Source organism: Rhodnius prolixus, unplaced genomic scaffold (assembly GCF_049639745.1).
Source record: "Rhodnius prolixus isolate KJV_2025 unplaced genomic scaffold, Rpr scaffold_13, whole genome shotgun sequence".
NCBI classification, from domain to species: domain Eukaryota; kingdom Metazoa; phylum Arthropoda; class Insecta; order Hemiptera; family Reduviidae; genus Rhodnius; species Rhodnius prolixus.
In genome coordinates, this window is record NW_027411583.1 from 14,063,047 (window position 1) to 14,071,391 (window position 8,345).

Consider the following 8,345-nt stretch of genomic DNA (forward strand, 5'->3'; position numbering starts at 1 on the left):
AATATCTCGTTTTCTGTTCGATAGATTTTTACTACATTTTACGCAAAAGTAGACAATAGTAGTCTCCATATACAGATAAAATATAAACAAAATCTATCGAGTAGTTTTCGAGATGTTTGATGTTAAAGTTTTCACATTATAGAATGGAAACAAATTTTAACCCTAAATATCTCGTTTTCTGTTCGATAGATTTTTACTACATTTTACGCAAAAGTAGACAATAGTAGTCTCCATATACAGATAAAATATAAACAAAATCTATCGAGTAGTTTTCGAGATGTTTGATGTTAAAGTTTTCACATTATAGAATGGAAACAAATTTTAACCCTAAATATCTCGTTTTCTGTTCGATAGATTTTTACTACATTTTACGCAAAAGTAGACAATAGTAGTCTCCATATACAGATAAAATATAAACAAAATCTATCGAGTAGTTTTCGAGATGTTTGATGTTAAAGTTTTCACATTATAGAATGGAAACAAATTTTAACCCTAAATATCTCGTTTTCTGTTCGATAGATTTTTACTACATTTTACGCAAAAGTAGACAATAGTAGTCTCCATATACAGATAAAATATAAACAAAATCTATCGAGTAGTTTTCGAGATGTTTGATGTTAAAGTTTTCACATTATAGAATGTAAACAAATTTTAACCCTAAATATCTCGTTTTCTGTTCGATAGATTTTTACTACATTATACACAAAAGTAGACAATAGTAGTCTCCATATACAGATAAAATATAAACAAAATCTATCGAGTAGTTTTCGAGATGTTTGATGTTAAAGTTTTCACATTATAGAATGGAAACAAATTTTAACCCTAAATATCTCGTTTTCTGTTCGATAGATTTTTACTACATTTTACGCAAAAGTAGACAATAGTAGTCTCCATATACAGATAAAATATAAACAAAATCTATCGAGTAGTTTTCGAGATGTTTGATGTTAAAGTTTTCACATTATAGAATGGAAACAAATTTTAACCCTAAATATCTCGTTTTCTGCTCGATAGATTTTTACTACATTTTACACAATTATAGACAATAGTAGTCTCCATATACAGATAAAATATAAACAAAATCTATCAAGTAGTTTTCGAGATGTTTGATGTTAAAGTTTTCACATTATAGAATGGAAACAAATTTTAACCCTAAATATCTCGTTTTCTGTTCGATAGATTTTTACTACATTTTACGCAAAAGTAGACAATAGTAGTCTCCATATACAGATAAAATATAAACAATATCTATCGAGTAGTTTTCGAGATGTTTGATGTTAATGTTTTCACATTATAGAATGGAAACAAATTTTAACCCTAAATATCTCGTTTTCTGTTCGATAGATTTTTACTACATTTTACGCAAAAGTAGACAATAGTAGTCTCCATATACAGATAAAATATAAACAAAATCTATCGAGTAGTTTTCGAGATGTTTGATGTTAAAGTTTTCACGTTATAGAATGGAAACAAATTTTAACCCTAAATATCTAGTTTTCTGCTCGATAGATTTTTACTACATTTTACACAAAAGTAGACAATAGTAGTCTCCATATACAGATAAAATATAAACAAAATCTATCGAGTAGTTTTCGAGATGTTTGATGTTAAAGTTTTCACGTTATAGAATGGAAACAAATTTTAACCCTAAATATCTCGTTTTCTGCTCGATAGATTTTTACTACATTTTACACAATTATAGACAATAGTAGTCTCCATATATAGGTAAAATATAAACAAAATCTATCGAGTAGTTTTTTCAAGATGTTTGATGTTAAAGTATTCACGTTATAGAATGGAAACAAATTTTAACCCTAAATATCTCGTTTTCTGCTCGATAGATTTTTACTACATTTTACACAATTATAGACAATAGTAGTCTCCATATATAGGTAAAATATAAACAAAATCTATCGAGTAGTTTTTTCAAGATGTTTGATGTTAAAGTATTCACGTTATAGAATGGAAACAAATTTTAACCCTAAATATATCGTTTTCTGCTCGATAGATTTTTACTACATTTTACACAATTATAGACAATAGTAGTCTCCATATACAGGTAAAATATAAACAAAATCTATCGAGTAGTTTTTTCAAGATGTTTGATGTTAAAGTTTTCACGTTATAGAATTGAAACAAATTTTAACCTTAAATATCTCGTTTTCTGCTCGATAGATTTTTACTACATTTTACACAATTATAGACAATAGTAGTCTCCATATACAGGTAAAATATAAACAAAATCTATCGAGTAGTTTTTTCAAGATGTTTGATGTTAAAGTTTTCACATTATAGAATGGAAACAAATTTTAACCCTAAATATCTCGTTTTCTGTTCGATAGATTTTTACTACATTTTACGCAAAAGTAGACAATAGTAGTCTCCATATACAGATAAAATATAAACAAAATCTATCGAGTAGTTTTCGAGATGTTTGATGTTAAAGTTTTCACAGTATAGAATGGAAACAAATTTTAACCCTAAATATCTCGTTTTCTGCTCGATAGATTTTTACTACATTTTACACAATTATAGACAATAGTAGTCTCCATATAGAGATAAAATATAAACAAAATCTATCGAGTAGTTTTCGAGATGTTTGATGTTAAAGTTTTCACATTATAGAATGGAAACAAATTTTAACCCTAAATATCTCGTTTTCTGTTCGATAGATTTTTACTACATTTTACGCAAAAGTAGACAATAGTAGTCTCCATATACAGATAAAATATAAACAAAATCTATCGAGTAGTTTTCCAGATATTTGAAATTAAACTTTTCACATTATAGAATGCAAACAAATTTTAACCCTAAATATCTCGTTTTCTGTTCGATAGATTTTTACTACATTTTACGCAAAAGTAGACAATAGTAGTCTCCATATACAGATAAAATATAAACAATATCTATCGAGTAGTTTTCGAGATGTTTGATGTTAATGTTTTCACATTATAGAATGGAAACAAATTTTAACCCTAAATATCTCGTTTTCTGTTCGATAGATTTTTACTACATTTTACGCAAAAGTAGACAATAGTAGTCTCCATATACAGATAAAATATAAACAAAATCTATCGAGTAGTTTTCGAGATGTTTGATGTTAAAGTTTTCACGTTATAGAATGGAAACAAATTTTAACCCTAAATATCTAGTTTTCTGCTCGATAGATTTTTACTACATTTTACACAAAAGTAGACAATAGTAGTCTCCATATACAGATAAAATATAAACAAAATCTATCGAGTAGTTTTCGAGATGTTTGATGTTAAAGTTTTCACATTATAGAATGGAAACAAATTTTAACCCTAAATATCTCGTTTTCTGTTCGATAGATTTTTACTACATTTTACGCAAAAGTAGACAATAGTAGTCTCCATATACAGATAAAATATAAACAAAATCTATCGAGTAGTTTTCGAGATGTTTGATGTTAAAGTTTTCACATTATAGAATGGAAACAAATTTTAACCCTAAATATCTCGTTTTCTGATCGATAGATTTTTACTACATTTTACACAATTATAGACAATAGTAGTCTCCATATACAGATAAAATATAAACAAAATCTATCGAGTAGTTTTCGAGATGTTTGATGTTAAAGTTTTCACATTATAGAATGGAAACAAATTTTAACCCTAAATATCTCGTTTTCTGTTCGATAGATTTTTACTACATTTTACGCAAAAGTAGACAATAGTAGTCTCCATATACAGATAAAATATAAACAAAATCTATCGAGTAGTTTTCCAGATATTTGAAATTAAAGTTTTCACATTATAGAATGCAAACCAATTTTAACCCTAAATATCTCGTTTTCTGTTCGATAGATTTTTACTACATTTTACGCAAAAGTAGACAATAGTAGTCTCCATATACAGATAATTTATAAACAAAATCTATCGATTAGTTTTCCAGATATTTGAAATTAAAATTTTCACATTAGAGAATGGAAACAAACTTTAACCCTAAATATCTCGTTTTCTGTTCGATAGATTTTTACTACATTTTACGCAAAAGTAGACAATAGTAGTCTCCATATACAGATAAAATATAAACAAAATCTATCGAGTAGTTTTCGAGATGTTTGATGTTAAAGTTTCACATTATAGAATGGAAACAAATTTTAACCCTAAATATCTCGTTTTCTGTTCGATAGATTTTTACTACATTTTACACAAAAGTAGACAATAGTAGTCTCCATATACAGATAAAATATAAACAAAATCTATCGAGTAGTTTTCGAGATGTTTGATGTTAAAGTTTCACATTATAGAATGGAAACAAATTTTAACCCTAAATATCTCGTTTTCTGTTCGATAGATTTTTACTACATTTTACGCAAAAGTAGACAATAGTAGTCTCCATATACAGATAAAATATAAACAAAATCTATCGAGTAGTTTTCGAGATGTTTGATGTTAAATTTTTTACATTATAGAATGGAAACAAATTTTAACCCTAAATATCTCGTTTTCTGCTCGATTGATTTTTACTACATTTTACACAGTTATAGACAATAGTAGTCTCCATATACAGGTAAAATATAAACAAAATCTATCGAGTAGTTTTCGAGATGTTTGATGTTAAAGTTTTCACATTATAGAATGGAAACAAATTTTAACCCTAAATATCTCGTTTTCTGTTCGATAGATTTTTACTACATTTTACGCAAAAGTAGACAATAGTAGTCTCCATATACAGATAAAATATAAACAAAATCTATCGAGTAGTTTTCGAGATGTTTGATGTTAAAGTTTTCACATTATAGAATGGAAACAAATTTTAACCCTAAATATCTCGTTTTCTGTTCGATAGATTTTTACTACATTTTACGCAAAAGTAGACAATAGTAGTCTCCATATACAGATAAAATATAAACAAAATCTATCGAGTAGTTTTCGAGATGTTTGATGTTAAAGTTTTCACATTATAGAATGGAAACAAATTTTAACCCTAAATATCTCGTTTTCTGCTCGATAGATTTTTACTACATTTTACACAGTTATAGACAATAGTAGTCTCCATATACAGGTAAAATATAAACAAAATCTATCGAGTAGTTTTTTCAAGATGTTTGATGTTAAAGTTTTCACTTTAGAGAACGGAAACAAACTTTAACCTTAAATATCTCGTTTTCTGTTCGATAGATTTTTACTACATTTTACGCAAAAGTAGACAATAGCAGTCTCCATATACAGATAAATATAAACAATATCTATCGAGTAGTTTTCGAGATGTTTGATGTTAATGTTTTCACATTATAGAATGGAAACAAATTTTAACCCTAAATATCTCGTTTTCTGTTCGATAGATTTTTACTACATTTTACGCAAAAGTAGACAATAGTAGTCTCCATATACAGATAAAATATAAACAAAATCTATCGAGTAGTTTTCGAGATGTTTGATGTTAAAGTTTTCACGTTATAGAATGGAAACAAATTTTAACCCTAAATATCTAGTTTTCTGCTCGATAGATTTTTACTACATTTTACACAAAAGTAGACAATAGTAGTCTCCATATACAGATAAAATATAAACAAAATCTATCGAGTAGTTTTCGAGATGTTTGATGTTAAAGTTTTCACGTTATAGAATGGAAACAAATTTTAACCCTAAATATCTCGTTTTCTGCTCGATAGATTTTTACTACATTTTACACAATTATAGACAATAGTAGTCTCCATATATAGGTAAAATATAAACAAAATCTATCGAGTAGTTTTTTCAAGATGTTTGATGTTAAAGTATTCACGTTATAGAATGGAAACAAATTTTAACCCTAAATATCTCGTTTTCTGCTCGATAGATTTTTACTACATTTTACACAATTATAGACAATAGTAGTCTCCATATATAGGTAAAATATAAACAAAATCTATCGAGTAGTTTTTTCAAGATGTTTGATGTTAAAGTATTCACGTTATAGAATGGAAACAAATTTTAACCCTAAATATATCGTTTTCTGCTCGATAGATTTTTACTACATTTTACACAATTATAGACAATAGTAGTCTCCATATACAGGTAAAATATAAACAAAATCTATCGAGTAGTTTTTTCAAGATGTTTGATGTTAAAGTTTTCACGTTATAGAATTGAAACAAATTTTAACCTTAAATATCTCGTTTTCTGCTCGATAGATTTTTACTACATTTTACACAATTATAGACAATAGTAGTCTCCATATACAGGTAAAATATAAACAAAATCTATCGAGTAGTTTTCGAGATGTTTGATGTTAAAGTTTTCACATTATAGAATGGAAACAAATTTTAACCCTAAATATCTCGTTTTCTGTTCGATAGATTTTTACTACATTTTACGCAAAAGTAGACAATAGTAGTCTCCATATACAGATAAAATATAAACAAAATCTATCGAGTAGTTTTCCAGATATTTGAAATTAAAGTTTTCACATTATAGAATGCAAACCAATTTTAACCCTAAATATCTCGTTTTCTGTTCGATAGATTTTTACTACATTTTACGCAAAAGTAGACAATAGTAGTCTCCATATACAGATAATTTATAAACAAAATCTATCGATTAGTTTTCCAGATATTTGAAATTAAAATTTTCACATTAGAGAATGGAAACAAACTTTAACCCTAAATATCTCGTTTTCTGTTCGATAGATTTTTACTACATTTTACGCAAAAGTAGACAATAGTAGTCTCCATATACAGATAAAATATAAACAAAATCTATCGAGTAGTTTTCGAGATGTTTGATGTTAAAGTTTCACATTATAGAATGGAAACAAATTTTAACCCTAAATATCTCGTTTTCTGTTCGATAGATTTTTACTACATTTTACACAAAAGTAGACAATAGTAGTCTCCATATACAGATAAAATATAAACAAAATCTATCGAGTAGTTTTCGAGATGTTTGATGTTAAAGTTTCACATTATAGAATGGAAACAAATTTTAACCCTAAATATCTCGTTTTCTGTTCGATAGATTTTTACTACATTTTACGCAAAAGTAGACAATAGTAGTCTCCATATACAGATAAAATATAAACAAAATCTATCGAGTAGTTTTCGAGATGTTTGATGTTAAATTTTTTACATTATAGAATGGAAACAAATTTTAACCCTAAATATCTCGTTTTCTGCTCGATTGATTTTTACTACATTTTACACAGTTATAGACAATAGTAGTCTCCATATACAGGTAAAATATAAACAAAATCTATCGAGTAGTTTTCGAGATGTTTGATGTTAAAGTTTTCACATTATAGAATGGAAACAAATTTTAACCCTAAATATCTCGTTTTCTGTTCGATAGATTTTTACTACATTTTACGCAAAAGTAGACAATAGTAGTCTCCATATACAGATAAAATATAAACAAAATCTATCGAGTAGTTTTCGAGATGTTTGATGTTAAAGTTTTCACATTATAGAATGGAAACAAATTTTAACCCTAAATATCTCGTTTTCTGTTCGATAGATTTTTACTACATTTTACGCAAAAGTAGACAATAGTAGTCTCCATATACAGATAAAATATAAACAAAATCTATCGAGTAGTTTTCGAGATGTTTGATGTTAAAGTTTTCACATTATAGAATGGAAACAAATTTTAACCCTAAATATCTCGTTTTCTGCTCGATAGATTTTTACTACATTTTACACAGTTATAGACAATAGTAGTCTCCATATACAGGTAAAATATAAACAAAATCTATCGAGTAGTTTTTTCAAGATGTTTGATGTTAAAGTTTTCACTTTAGAGAACGGAAACAAACTTTAACCTTAAATATCTCGTTTTCTGTTCGATAGATTTTTACTACATTTTACGCAAAAGTAGACAATAGTAGTCTCCATATACAGATAAAATATAAACAAAATCAATCGAATAGTTTTCGAGATGTTTGATGTTAAAGTTTTCACATTATAGAATGGAAACAAATTTTAACCCTAAATATCTCGTTTTCTGTTCGATAGATTTTTACTACATTTTACGCAAAAGTAGACAATAGTAGTCTCCATATACAGATAAAATATAAACAAAATCTATCGAGTAGTTTTCGAGATGTTTGATGTTAAAGTTTTCACATTATAGAATAAAAACAAATTTTAACCCTAAATATCTCGTTTTCTGTTCGATAGATTTTTACTACATTTTACGCAAAAGTAGACAATAGTAGTCTCCATATACAGATAAAATATAAACAAAATCTATCGAGTAGTTTTCGAGATGTTTGATGTTAAAGTTTTCACATTATAGAATGGAAACAAATTTTAACCCTAAATATCTCGTTTTCTGCTCGATAGATTTTTACTACATTTTACACAGTTATAGACAATAGTAGTCTCCATATACAGGTAAAAT